This window comes from Nyctereutes procyonoides, unplaced genomic scaffold (genome assembly GCF_905146905.1).
Source record: "Nyctereutes procyonoides isolate TBG_1078 unplaced genomic scaffold, NYPRO_anot_genome, whole genome shotgun sequence".
NCBI classification, from domain to species: domain Eukaryota; kingdom Metazoa; phylum Chordata; class Mammalia; order Carnivora; family Canidae; genus Nyctereutes; species Nyctereutes procyonoides.
The window spans coordinates 38186181-38201388 of NW_026575146.1; the positions used below are offsets into that span (position 1 = coordinate 38186181).

Here is a 15208-nt window from a genome sequence, read left to right on the forward strand (position 1 = left end):
TGGTCCACCAACTGAGCCAGCCAGGCACCCGAGTCTGCCATTTTAAAGAGAAGACATGAATCTAATTGAAACATATACTTCCTTTCCTAATGTTATTTGGTAATTTTAATCACATTCTCTTGTAGAACTACTGTTCCCCAAAGATCATTAGGTAGATATGGTCATACTTTTTGGTGAAGGTGCCTTGAATATCTGTGTGTGTATGTGTGTGTAACAGAGAGAGGAGACAAAGGGAGGAAGAAAGCTATGCAGTATATACTCAGAGCTTGGAGGCCTATTTCTGGGCTGCTCCTTCGAGCTCCTCCTGGGTTTCCCTAGTTTTATCTTTATTTATCCTACTTAAAGCATTTCACAAATGTTCCTCAAATTACTCAAAAGCCTGTAATACATGTGATGTGTAACTGAAACTCCAAGGTCAGAAAGCAGAGTCCTAGAGATCAAAGGACTGGCAGGTATTGTTACTCGGCAGTAGACTGGCTTCCTCAACTGGAGAACTGTGCTACATCTGGGATATCTGTGTCTGGAAAGAAGCAGCAGCCACGTGTGGCCTCCAAACTGCTTTCCTGGGGACTGAGTGACACAAAGCCCTGCCCAACCTGGTGGCTGGGGTCATTAATACTAATGAATCTTAGGAATTGCTAATTTTGGTCAACTGGTTTACCCAGCACTGGGTTTGTTTATTTGAGCTTCGCAATCTTCCTTAATAAATAATCAACAAATCCTTAAATTGGTGGCCCCTGTCTGTAAGCAAATCTCCAGAGTGTTCTGTCAGAATGGAAAACAGCCAGGGGAGCAAGGGTTGAGAAAACAGGAAGGATTTACAAAAACATGTTAATTTATATTTATATTATATCATATTATAAACATGTTACTCTTATTTTCCTAGCTGCTCTGATGTTATACCTTTATTTGATACTTTGACATGGTTAAAATGAAAGGCAACGGGCTTAAATTACACAGCTCTACAGAAGTCAATGCACTAGTACATAAAAAGCTTCATCCATCAAGCAAATGTTCCTTGACGTTCTGAGTCAGAATGGATCCTATCAGAGCTGGGGAGACTCTGGTGAGGGTCTTAAGGCGTACTGACCCAGTGTCATTCCTAACTTCAGGCCAAGGTATTTGGAAAGGGAGCAGTCGGCCGTCCTAGTTAATAAGCCAGGTGCCTCTCAGGCAGGAAGAGTTAGGATAGGAAGTCAGACAGAAAAATAAACCTATTCTTCAGAATATGAGGTGAATTTTACCACTCTTTCAATGTATGTTCAAATAATTTAGGCTAAGGAAACAAAGTAGTGGGGAATGCTTGTATAGAATATTTTCTTTTCCTTGGCCAACTGCAGGGAACAGGCAGACTTATGTGTGTGCTGCTGAGGCTGACACTGAAGTGACCTCTGAAAGCAAACACCCCAGTGAAACTGTTATGTAAACCAAAATGACTAGACATTCCAGGCCACCACAGCATAGAGCAGACTGTGTTAATGACAGCCCGCCACCTGTAAATAGCAAGTATTTCTGAATAGTAAGGGGACAGATGGAAATATCCTGATTTTACATTAGTAAAACTTTACATTTGATACAATTTTGTAAGTAATGGAGATTTAAAGTTGTTCAAAATTTTAGAGAAAGGCTTTATAAAGGGGATAGGTGGTAACAGGAAGACTTTGTGGTTTCAAATCTGAATGGCAGGAACTGAATTTAATCAAAACAGTAGGCTGCAAACTGAAAAGGGCATAAGATAATATGGACTAATGTGTTATTAGCTCATGTTCACTACAATGAGATTAGCTCCCAACAACATCATAATCAGATCTCGGTATTTTGCTGGGTTAACTCTATGTCCAAAGGACATACAGTCAGAAATAAGTTTGATACATTTCACATGAAAATTCTGACTTACTTAAGTAAAGTTGCTTTTAAAAAAAATCCTCGATTTTATAAATTGATGGTAAATCATCAAACCTTTCAAAACCCCTTAAGTAAACAATCTAAAAAAATTTATTTTGAACAGTGGTTACATTGATGCTGCTTATATTTTTAATCAATCAAGTTTTGTTTGTAAAACTAAAGATTGGGTTTTAAAAAGCCAAGTATTCAATGTGCTTCACACCAAAAATCTACATATCCAAGTGAGCCGCTTAAAAAAAAAAATCCTCAAAATCTATACATTGATTGAACTCATCTATCCTTCTCAGGACTTTGTTTAAAGTAAACAATCTCAAATATTCCTTTTGAAAGATGGCTTCACTGATGCTTGTTATAATTTTGATCAACCAATAAGCTTTATTTGTAAAATTCAAGACTTGGTTTACAAATGCCATGAGGCCTGGGCAGAGAGGAGCCCTGCATTTCCTTTGTGCATGAGAGTTAATAGGATTAAAGCTTGAAGAATTGAATCAAACCCTGAGCTGGTTAAGATGGATGTATCACATTTCAGGCTTCCCATTTCATAACCGGCCCACCCCCCATTTTATAAAATAAAACCTGCTGGTGAGCTTATTTAAATGGTTCTTCAGGAATACACTGATTTCAGAACCTTGAAAAGGGAACATGTGGCCATTTCCTCTCTTGAGCCATCTGGCTTGTGGCGTACTCGGCCTGCATGGTTTTCAGCCTGCTCCTGCTTCTCTGTCAGCAACCCCTGCTCTGGTCCAGTTACATGAAGAGAGTCTCTGCCTTTGTGCTCAGAGAATTTTTGTGTATGAATTAATCGTTTTTAACTTGCACAACGATGCAGTTAACCCTGGCCTTAATCATCTGTAAATACAGCAAAGCTGAGCTGAAAGACTTGTTATCTTTCTCCAGATCATGTAATGGAACTGGGGGTCTGCTGCTGTTATCAAGGTGGTTATTATCAAGTATAATTTGTGGTCGAGAATGTTTGGCATTCCTGTCTAGCAGTAGCCCAGAATGTTTAGAATAGATTTTTACATAGGAGTTCAAACATCTGTCCGTTTTAGGTCAGATTTCTGTGAGAACTTAAGCATTACAGTCTCTAAACATCTGCAGCTGTCCCAGATTAAATGGGAATGGTTTCTTGCATTACGATGACAACAAAGGGTGAAGTTTAAAATTAAGAGTATAAGAATAAATCTAAGAATGGTAAACAAAACATATGCCCATTTTCCAAATGCCAGATAATGTCACCACTTATAAGTTGGGCTATAAGGCTGTTTACACGTCATCCTAGCAGAAGACCCGTTAATTAGTAGTCTATACCACCAATTTGCCTATGGACTAATACGCAGCATCACAATTTCATTATAGATTCCTCTCATTTGCAATTCCTGTTTTAGGAATGTGGTTGGTCTGAAGGGAAGAGTGCCTTATTAAATGAAGGCTGTATATAAAACTGCAAAGAAACACAATGTCAAATTTTGGAAAGGAAGTTAAAGAAGAATTAAAACAAGCTGCGATGATCTTAACAAAGACACACAAAACCTGTTACTAGGAAGAGTGCTTTGGTCAAATTTCCTGTTTTTCCCTAAGCCCTGGTTTGTTTTAAACACGTCTTCAGTGCACAGTTTACTGCTGCTGATTAACATTCCTACGTGGCCAGTCCAGAGCTGCTCTCCAGAACTTCTGACTTAAAGATACTCTGAACAATGTGGATGCCTTCTTTCTTCTCCAGATTGTGGTCTCCACCATAATTAAGAGATGATAAGCCATGGCATGAAATAGCTGAAAATTCGTTCTAGAAAGTAGAAAGTTATTCGAGTATGGGTTAATTTAAGAGTCACAAAATGAAAGTTTCATGAAAGGTCTCTTTAACCCTAAGCAATTTTACCACAAGATTCCAGAAATCAGCTACAAAGCACATCAAATCAAAGCCACATAAGTGTTGCCGATGACCCTTTGTTTTGTTTTATTCACTTAAAAAAAAAACCTCCTTTGCAAAGACATACCTGACTAATGGCAACCTATTATAAAATTTAAATAACTGAACTGTGTTCATTGTGTCTGGAACGTAGGGAAATAAAAATTCCTCCCTTGGGAAAAAAAAGTATAAAACATTAACGTTTTTCTAAATATTTTATAAATTACACAGCTTTATTAAACACATATCATTAGAAGTCTCTTCTGTAACTGACAACACTTTTCTTAATGGTCTTTACATGTTTAAATAAATGGCTCCTGAAAATGTGCATTTACATTATATAAATAAAACCTTAATTAATATAAACATACTCAGATATAAACTTTTTAGAAATGTCAGTTTAAAACTATCCAGTCTAAATAAACCCTCTTAGGACTTTGCCTCCTAGCAAAGCAATTTTTAATGCATTTCTTCACATAAAAAGTTCAGAGACTCAGAAGCACAATCCAAGAGAGAAACCAAAATAGCTTTATAGAAAGAAGACTGAATGTTTCATTCATGTAGTAAACAACTCAAAGCATACCCAATAGATGGATAGTTTTTTAAACCAACTAAGGCCATGTGATTTTATTTTTAATACTATTATCTCATCTTTTTTTTTTAAGATTTTATCTATTCATGAGAGAACAGAGAGAGAGAGAGAGAGAGAGAGAGAGAGGCAGAGACAAAGGCAGAGGGAGAAGCAGACTCCATGCAGGAAGCCTGACATGGGACTCCGGCCCTGGGTCTCTAGGATCATGCCCTGAGCCGAACAGATGCTCAACCGCCGAGCCACCCACATGTCCCAAAAGAAAGTCCAATCTTAATTAAGTCATTATACTTTGAATTTTTGGTCCTGTGCAGCCACATTAAATCTTAGCCATACGATTTTGAAGATAATCTGAGAAACAGGCACAGGTAGACTTTATCTGTGCCTTTAAAAAATCCATTATTGGGACACCTGGGTGGCTCAGTGGTTGAGCATCTGCCTTTGGCTCAGGGCATGATCCCAGAATCTTGGATTGAGTCTTGCATCAGGCTCCTTGCAGGGAGCCTGCTTCTCCCTCTACCTGTGTCTCTGCCTCTCTCTCTCTCGGTGTCTCTCACGAATAAATATATAAAATCTTTAAAAATAATAATAAATATAAATAAATAAATAAATCCATTATTTGACAAAAACACTGAAAACTCTTTGCAACAAGTAGGCAAGTATTTGTGAGCACATATTTTGTCCTCAGAATTAAGTCTGATACTATGAAAGAATATAAAGAAATTCAAGACTGAGCTCTTATCCTTAAGAAGGTAATGATTTAGCCAGTGAAAAATAACATGCAAAAACTGGCCATCCTCCCTCCCCAACATGCACCCCAGAGGAAACAACACAACAGCAGCAAAGAGCAAAGAGACTGTGCAGTGAGACTGCAATTGTGGAAGGAATGCAGAAACCAAAGGGCCAAGGAGGACTAGGATTCTTGGGGAAAGTTCCAGGGAGGAGCTGGCCCTTGAGGTGAGCCTCACAAGAGGGGTAAACCCGCAGAGGCAGAAACCGGCTGGGTGTCCCAAGGGTGGGGACGGATAGCAGGGAAACCTCTGTTTCAGTAATGAGCACAGCATGTTCAAGGAGATGGGAAGGTCAACCAGATGTGTGGCCTCTGGAAACTAAGCCCTCCCTTTTCTCAGACTGTGGTCTCTTTGCCTTGAAGAAAGTCTCATAAAGGATGGCTCACCTCCCCATTCACTAGCCATCCCCCCCCACACACACTATGCACGAGAGGAATCTCTGTGCCAGACTGTCCATGCCTTGTACACAGCACATGCCTGATAGAGATGACGACTCCCCTGAGCCTACTCAACAATATGCCTTAGGCCCAGGGCCCTGCTTTTCTTTAGAGATCCTGCTCCCAACTCAGCCCGATAGTGACTTCCAGAGAATTACAACAGGCACATCTGAAGTCTGGCTCACCTCCCCTGATGAAGTGTTCCAAATTCAATTGTCAGGTAGAGGCAGGGTGCTCTGCCTCCTATGTTGTGAAACAACAGTAAAGCCACAAACTGACCAGTCATTGCTTCCAAGGAAGAGGCCAGGGAATTCAATTACTCACAAGCTAACCACAATCACAGGATGAAACAGTAACTTTCCTAATAAGTTCCCTTTCAGCTGTTCCTCATAAACATAGCCATCGTTCAGTTTTTAAAAACTGACCAACCAACACCTAAGGAAAAGGATGGCGCTGTCTAAGCTAATGAAAGACCGGGCACAGGCAGGATGCATTGTGGAAGAGCAAGTACTGTGGAGCCCAGATGAGATCAGGTGAGCAGAAGGATCCCTATGGAATCAGGGCTCAGGCAGGTTTACTTTGAGTAATAAAGCCCTGGCTGAGGAGAGGGCCCAAAGTGTAACAAATTACCTCCAGTGTTTTCACGTCTGGAGGTGAGAAGGAATAATCTCTCTGGGGTCTGCTCTAAGGCAAATGAAACCAAACTTGCCTCTTCTTCCAAAACGGAGCCTAAATGGGCTCCAGGGAACCCTCCCTGGCAGTGTGGTGGGGCAAGAAAGCAGGGCCAGGAGTGAAAAGACTTGAGGGCTGGCATGGCTCTGCTGCCGTGGAACTTGTTGACCTTGGTTTCTGTCAGTGATGAGGAGTTGGACTGGAGATAATCTACCCCTGAAGCCCACTCTGGCCCCAACAATGACTCTGCCAAACAGATGGGGGCACGGGAAAGAAGGAAATAAGATTTTCTGATTTTGTCTTCTTTTCTGCCCGTTGCCATTTCTCCATATGCCCCAAATCACATTAATTCGCCAATTAATAAACAGCCATCCTCTGCTGCAATCTCGTCTGCAGCTCAGTGAATTTCATGCTTGTCTGATGACAGCAGCAGCTGCTGCCCTCCTCAAACCACATCCTTCCCCTTCGTCATGAGGCCTCCTCACTCGCCACAGTTTGCCTTGGCCAGAGCTCCCTCTGCGTCAGCTTCCACCAGAAACTGCCACCCATATGCAGAGTTCTAGTTGATCAGCTTCTCTGAAGCAGATCCAGCTGGCCAGAGGAGCATCCCAGGTGGTCAAGACCAAAGAATTTCACAGCATCGTAGGCATATTAATACTGACGGGACCACAAGATGCATCCAGTTTGACTGCCTCCAATTTATAGATGACACTAATACCCAGAGAGGCTTATTTATCTAAAGTGGTCTAGCCAGAGCTAGAACCTAAATGTATGGACTCAAAGGCCAGTTATAATTCTGAAATGACTAAAACCGAAACTAGTATTTATGGTGTGCTCCATGCCAGGCACTGTGCCAGCTGACTTCTTAAAAGTTATCACATACAAACTTGAACTTAGGATCTGTTCTTCAAATCTGCTTCTCCTCCCATCCTCCTAGTTTCATCAAATGGCACCCCCCACCCCCAATCCATTGAGCTGCTTATGCCAGGAACTTGAGACTCATCCTTGACACCTCCCTCTTCCTCATGACTCCATCACATAAAACTCTTGATTTCTGAGATCTTCCTGTCATTTCTTCAGAGCATATCTTGCATCTCTCTGATTTTCTCCACCATCAGTATCTCCAGCCCTGATCCAAACCAACTTTGCCTCTTGTCTGGACTATGCTCACACCTTGGATCTTACCATGCTCTTGCTACTGATCTCCTCCTGTCAACCCATTCTCCAACCAGACAGGCTCTAGATTCAGTCACAAGCGTCCTTAGAAGAAAGAGGCAGAGGGAGATCGAGCACACAGAATAAATGGGGACACGAAAAGGGAGCAGAGAAGGATCTGAAGACACTGGTCTTGAATGCTGGAGTGATGCAACCATAAGTCAAGAAATGTTGGCAGCAAACAGAAGCTGGAAGAGGCAAGGAACAGAGTCTCCCTATAGCCTTAGGAGAGAGTATAACCCTGCCAACACCTTGATCAATATGCCCAGTCATACTGATTTCAGACTTTGGGCCTCCAAAACCATGAGAGAATCCATTTCCATTGTTTCAAGCCACCAAGTTTGGGGTAATTTGTTACAGTGGGCATAGGAAACTAATAGAGAGTCCATAACATTATTTTGCTAAAACACAGTGGTTTACATCTGGAAAAGTTTTATTCCTTCCCAACATCCTCTGTCTGTACCACTGTTCAGACACAGGTAAACATCACATCTTCACTCTTGGCATCACCTCTACCATACGTTTCCCAAGTCAAGAATTAGCAATGAGGATTGAGAAAATTATTAGACAAGACAAAAGAAACAACTGACCACTAGGGGCAAAAATGCTTCAAAGCTCAAGACTTCTATAAAAACCAAAGTAAATAATGTCTTAATCTTGCTTCCAAATGTTTTTGGATCCATGAAGATCTTCTGTTTTCATTTCCATAATAAAGTAAATAATTTATAATAAACAACTATTTTAGAATAGCTATAGAATATTCCATGAAATTAAAGGCATTATACTTTCAAGTTCATCTTTTAGCCCGCCTCTTGGTCATTGTTCTGCCTCATATATTAAGACTGATAATGCACTCTGCTTTAAGACAATCTATAATTTTTTAAGATAAGATGCCTAGAAATATAAATTTCCAATGACTCATTTTAACATCGTAAGAAGTCAAATAATATTTATGAGTGAGACACACTGTGTAGAAATACATTTTAACATACTCTCAATATTCCCACCCAGTGGACAAGGATAATAGCCCTCTTGCTGGAGGAGCCATCTTGCTATTATTCCATTCAGAGCTTCCAGATGGGAAAAGAATATTAAGTCGTTGGAAATTAATCCTGCCAAAGGAAATCGGAAATTTTCAAAGCTGTTGTCAATATGGCTCTGCAGTTTAAGATGAACATACATGAAGTGAATAAATCTAGTTGAAGCAATGATCATAAGAACTGCTGTAAGAGAGCATAAAGAAAGCTCCAGATGAGAGGGAACGAGAAAATATAGCTGAGACAATTAGGTGCAGTGATTCAAGTTTGCTGAGTCTTGACAGAGAGCAAGGCAGGAAGGTGAGGACATTTCAATGTAAGAAAATCTCCAGAGCAAAGATGCTTCTCACAGAGCCCAGAGCATATTTGGGAAGCAGTCTGATATATTAAAAAGCAGTAGGGGCACCTGGGTGGCTTAGCAGTTGAGCGTCTGCCTTGGGCTCAGGGCATGATCCCTGAGTCCTGGGATGGAATCCCTCATGGGGCTCCTGGCAAGGAGCCTGGTTCTCCCTCTCTCTCTGCGTTTCTCTCTGTGTCTCTCATGAATAAATAAATAAAATCTTTAAAAAAAAAAAAAAAAAGCACTTCCCTTGTCATAATGGTTTGAAAGTAGAAAAGAACTTTGGAGATCATTTAGCTCAGCCACTCCATTTTACACATGAGACACTGAGACCAGCAGGGGTTAGGTCACTTTCCCAAGGACAATCAGCTATTAAGTGGCCACGCTAGGACTCAAACTCAGGTCTGCTGCAGCCTCCTCTGGTGCTGCGTGCCCCGCCCCTCCACGTTGATTTCAGATGTGATAAGTGGTCTGCGAACTTAAATAATGACAAATAAATTTTTAAGCACTGTAACCCTATTCCATGATGAGCTATTTCACGCTGATTGTTTTTTATCAGTTCTTTTCAACATGACATTCAAAAAGATGTAGCACCTCATCATCTTCCTGACTTCCGTTTTTTTTTTTTTTATGATTTTATTTATTTATTAGAAACAGAGAGAGAGAGAGAAAGGCAGAGACACAGGCAGAGGGAGAAGCAGGCTCCATGCAGGGAGCCCGACGTGGTATGGATTCCGGGCCTCCAGGATCATGCCCTGGGCTGAAGGTGGCACTAAACCGCTAAGCCATCGGGGCTGCCCATCCTGACTCTTCCTTTACCCTTGGCTTCCCCTTAATCTCCTTGGAGGTAAAGAGCTATTTGGCCAAATAATTTGTTTTCACTGAGACCATCCAGTTTTTACACCTGACTCATTATCAACCACCCTGAAGACAGCAGCCTGTGTTGACGCTGTACCTTTGCTGAGAGCAGGTCCTGGGTGGGTGTGCTTGTGCATGCTTGTCTGTGAGCATGTGGCCTGAGTCAGATGCACTGATTGTGGTATGTGCCCAGCCATGGTGCTCAGGGGCACTGACTTATCTGTTGCTGTGCCCTCATGCTAGAGCTGATACCCAGAGTGTCAGCTTCCCCAGCAAGAGCTTGCTGGCCTTTGGTAGAGAGAACACAGGATATGAGTAACCCTAAAGGTATGAATCCATGTGCATGTCCCTTTGCCAGGTGTAGATTCTAATGCTTCCCCAGTGGTGACTTGTGAACAACTGATGACAGGAGCATGCCACTCCTTGGTTATATATTCTTTGAGTCTCATCCCTGAGTCCAAGAAAAGGATACTTGTGCCTTTGTATAATGTAGTTTTTATAAGGATAATTTGCAAATACATTTTGTCTATCTCTACGCTATTATTTATCAAACATAATGGGCATTTGACCCACATGTCAACCAACAGTTCTAGGCATATTAAAAATAAGATTCCTCACATTTTTTAAAGGATAAAGTAAAACATATTATAAAAGTATTATTTTTTTTTAAATTTTAACAGTTTATTTTTATTTTTTTTATTTTTTTTTTTTTTTAATTTATGATAGTCATACAGAGAGAGAGAGAGAGAGGCAGAGACATAGGCAGAGGGAGAAGCAGGCTCCATGCACCGGGAGCCCGACGTGGGATTCGATCCCGGGTCTCCAGGATCGCGCCCTGGGCCAAAGGCAGGCGCCAAACCGCTGCGCCACCCAGGGATCCCTAAAAGTATTATTTTAAATAACTTCCTATCAGTGAGCTTATTTTAAATAAGTTCATCCCAGTGAGAAGGATGATATAGTGTATAGTATTTAGCTACTGTATATTGAACATTTTAACTATAATGACAAACTACTTTGTCATACATATAATGACAAACTGGGAAACATAAACTGGGCTTGGTAAACATAAATTCATGAGCACTAGATCCAAGAGCTGGAAGACTGGGCTGAATGTTCCATCAGGGAAGAGAGCAACCAATACAGACAAATCTATCTTTTGGTTGCATTTGGCAAGCATGTAACAGCAACTGGATACAGTTTTAAAACATAACTTATGGGGCACCTGGGTGGCTCAGTTGGTTAAGCACCCAACTCTTGGTTTCAGCTCAGGTCATGATCTCAGGGTCATGGGATCAAGCCCTGCCTCAGGCTCCACGCTTAGTGTGGAGTCTGCTTGAGATTTTCTTTCTCCCTCTGTCCTCCTCCCCACTCATACATGCTCTTTCTCTCCCCACTCTCTAAAATAAATAAATCAATCTTTAAAAAATAATTAAACATAATACATCATCAGTTCTTCCTCTAAGGGATAAAGATCCATTCACTCAGCAAATATTTACTGAGCAACTCCGGACAGGGCACTGGGGTACAGTAGGAAACAAGACAGGGTCTCTGTCCTCACACACTCACAAAATAATAGGATTTCTTATATTTCACAATAAATCTCTTAATGTTCAGCCCCCCAAAGAGCATATCATTTGAAAAAACCACCTAAACAATAGAAATGGCCTTGGAAGACACTGATCAGGGTCATGTAGATACAATGCATACCATGCTCCAAAGTCTTTTGTGAGGTACCTTTGTCTCTACTGTACTAAGTGCTGCCCATTTTCTTCGTTTATGAAAAATCATCACACTTTTTGTTCCCTTTCAACCATAATCAGGATCAAGAGGCACAAGACAGACAACAAACTATTCTCTGAGAATGAAGAAACAATGTTGTCACTCACATTCCAATGTAACTTCTTTTATTTATGTAGCAATGTCCTTTCTCCTTCCATACTTGTCACTACTGGTCCCCCCGTTCCCTTTTTTGCATTCTCATTCATGGCTCACAACATTAATCATTAACCAAACCAAACCCTTTCTGATGACATGTGTTTTCATGAACAAAAACTCTTCATGCAACTTCTTTTCATATAAGTACTCCATATGTGGCAATCTGCACATTACTGGCTCTACTCAAATACAAAGTAAAAGATCTGCTAACATGAACATCCATTAACTGCTTTTCTGTACTTGTACCATGGATATGATGCAATTTCTATTTCATGAGAGAATTTTGCCAAGTTTCCAAGGCTGCTTTCTCTGAGAATTAAGCTTGTCACTAACTTCGGAGACACTCTTATGAACTCTTCAACAGTAATGTGATTTTTGCCTGGTTTTCTCTACATGGAGTATAGCACTGAATATTGTCTCATTTTGACTTGTTCTCTGATTTCACTGTAGAATTCATCAATCTCATTTTGAAAAGCACAATTTTGGATTTGTTCTGGAGAAACAATAGGGTTACCTCTGTTGTGTTTAAAAGTGACACAAAAGGGGATCCCTGGGTGGCGTAGCGGTTTGGCGCCTGCCTTTGGCCCAGGGCCCGATCCTGGAGACCCGGGATCGAATCCCACATCAGGCTCCTGGTGCATGGAGCCTGCTTCTCCCTCTGCCTGTGTCTCTGTCTCTGCCTCTCTCTCTCTCTCTGTGTGACTATCATAAATAAATAAAAATTAAAAAAAAAATAAAAGTGACACAAAAGCTTCAATGATTTCAATGCCACTATTTGATAAAAGGACAATACAAAATGAGGTGGTATTGAGTGGACTGCTGGTTCAATAAAACCTAATTTAGATATTCATCACCATTCTTCCTTCCTTATTTGACCGCTTACGTTAAATCATCCTACTCAAGGAATCACCTATCCCATTAGCCACAGATACATAGTCTATATTTCCACTGGTGTCCTGTTCATGGTTTATAGTTCTAACATTACTCTGAGTGCTAATATCTACTTGTCTCATTGCATTCTGCTTTTTCCCTTTACCATTGAGCCTTTTTTCGAATTGGAATATAGTTATAATACATGAAAATTCATGTGAACAATAATGGCAGATGATGTAAAAACATGTCAGCTCAGATGAACTTCATTCAGCTGACCAAGTATTATCCAAGACGAAGTGACTGACAAGCTTTCTAGCTCATACACTATCTTTAAGAGGATAAAGATTATTAAGAACAGGATTTCTGTGAAAATATAATTTCTCATAAGTAAAATGTGTATGAAGAAAATGACTTCATTGATTTATTCCCCAAAACTGCCAAAGCACCTGCAGACCACCTGACAAAATGGAATGGGGGTGGGAAGATCCATATGAGCCACACTGAGAAACTGCTCCCAGCCTTCCAGCTTGACTTAGGTTTGGGTAACACTCAGCCAAAAACTGTCATTCATTTCAGACCTCTCTGTCCACTCAAGCTGAGCCTCATGAAAAAGTTGTTTTCTTTTCTTTTCCCCCTCATCCCTGACCTCCTGTCCAACTTCTAGCCAGGCCTCTCTCCATCCCTGGTCTATGTGAACTCACTCTCAACATCTCAAATCAAGAAGCTTGGGATAACCTCTGCTCAATTTCTCATACCAAAGTAGGGTCAAATTCTACTGCTATTCTTATAAGGCAATAGTTCTCAATCTTGGCAACTCATTAGAATCACCTGGAGAGTTTTGAAAAATTAAAAAGTACTATTGCTGGGGCAGCCCGGGTGGCTCAGTGGTTTAGCACTGCCTTCAGCCCAGGGTGTGATACTGGAGACCCAGGATTGAGTCCCGCGTCAGGCTCCCTGCATGCAGCCTGCTTCTCCCTCTGCCTGTGTCTTTGCCTCTCTTTCTCTCTCTCTATGTCTCTCATGAATAAATAATTAAAATCTTAAAAAAAAAATACTATTGTCTCAACTCCATTCCACATCAGTACTTACGTTTTTACAAAGCTTCCTCAATGATTCTAACATGTAGAAAAGGATGGGAATCACTGTCATAAGGTAGCGCTGCTAGAAGGCATCTCCCATAGCAGTTCCTCCATTATTACATGTATGGATTCTCACCCCCCTGGGGGGGGATCACCCATCTCTTAGCAATACTGTGACAAGCTCCCTGCTATATTCTCTGGATCTAGTGGATCTCCTGATGCTGGTGCCTTCTACACCCACTGTCACAGCCCTCAAAGTGATCTTTATCATGTTCCCCTCTGGCTGTTATCCTTTCCCTCCAGGACCATGGTTCTCAACTGACTGCACATCAGAATCGCGGGGGCCTTTTAAAGTACCAGTGTCCAGGCTGCAACCAACACCCAATAATAAATCATCACCCCTGAGAACGGGAACCAGGCATGAACATTGCTAAAAAGCAGCCAATACTGAGAATCCATACTCTTGGACCTATCTCTCTATGACCACCACATCTAGCTTCAATTAGCTACCACCATTGAGTTGGGTTCTGGCTTCCTGACAGCCATTCTCAATAGGGAACTTTCTTCACTCAAGAGCTTCCAGTCCACTGGCAGAGACAGACTTGAAAAACCAAACTTTAAACCACAGTGATGTAAGTACTACAATGGAAATATGAATAATCTTCTTTCAGACAGAGAGGAGGGAGCAATTAACGACCTGTGAAATTGGGGAAGGCTTCTCAGAGGAAATTATACTTGAACAGGGTCATAAGGGTCATCAGACTGAAAGAGTAAAGGGAAAATGGATGTTTTCTTAGAAACATACACTTCCCTTTTAAAATAGTTTTATTATTGACACACGCTGACATATAATGTTCCCATTATATATTTTTGATCACTTAGGACAGTATTTCCCAACCTTTTTTTTCCAGCCAATACAGCTAACTGTCACGGCCATAGGTACATTTTCATTACTCCCAAGGCTTTATGTGTATTTTGACGTTTTAAAATAGTCCTTATTTTTTAGAGCACTGTTAGGTCCACAGCAAAGTTAAACAGAAGGTACAGAGATTTCCCCTCTATGTCTTGCCCTAACACCTGCACAGCCTCCTCCACTATCAGCATCCCCCCACCAGGATGGCACACTTGTTACAAGTGAGAACTGTGAACATCACATTATTGTGATGACAGTGATACATTACTATAACCCGGAGTCTAGAGTTTACATTAGGATTCACTCTCGGTGTTATATACTGTGGGTTTGGATAAATGTAAAATGATATATGTATCTGCCACTGTAGTGCAATATGGGGCAGTTTGCCCTAAAAAAATCCTCTATGCTTTTCATCGATCCCTGGTAACCACAAATCTTTCTACTATCTCCATAATTTTTTACCTTTGTCAGAATATCATGGGGTTGGAATCATACAGTACATAGACTGGCTTCTTTCACTTAGTAATATGTATTTAAGGTTTCTCCGTGTCTTTTCAGAGCTTGATAGCCCATTTCTTTTTAGTGACGAATGACATTCCACGGTCTGAATGGACCAGAGTTTATTTATCCATTCACCCACTGAGGGACATCTCAG

At 41.0% G+C, this 15208-nt stretch overlaps 1 protein-coding gene across 16 annotated transcripts in view; it reads right to left on the reverse strand.

The window, feature by feature from the left end:
• The window catches only part of AOPEP (aminopeptidase O (putative)), a 335041-nt gene that overhangs the window by 193786 nt on the left and 126047 nt on the right, over window positions 1–15208 (reverse strand). The gene's annotated exons all lie outside the window — the stretch shown is intronic.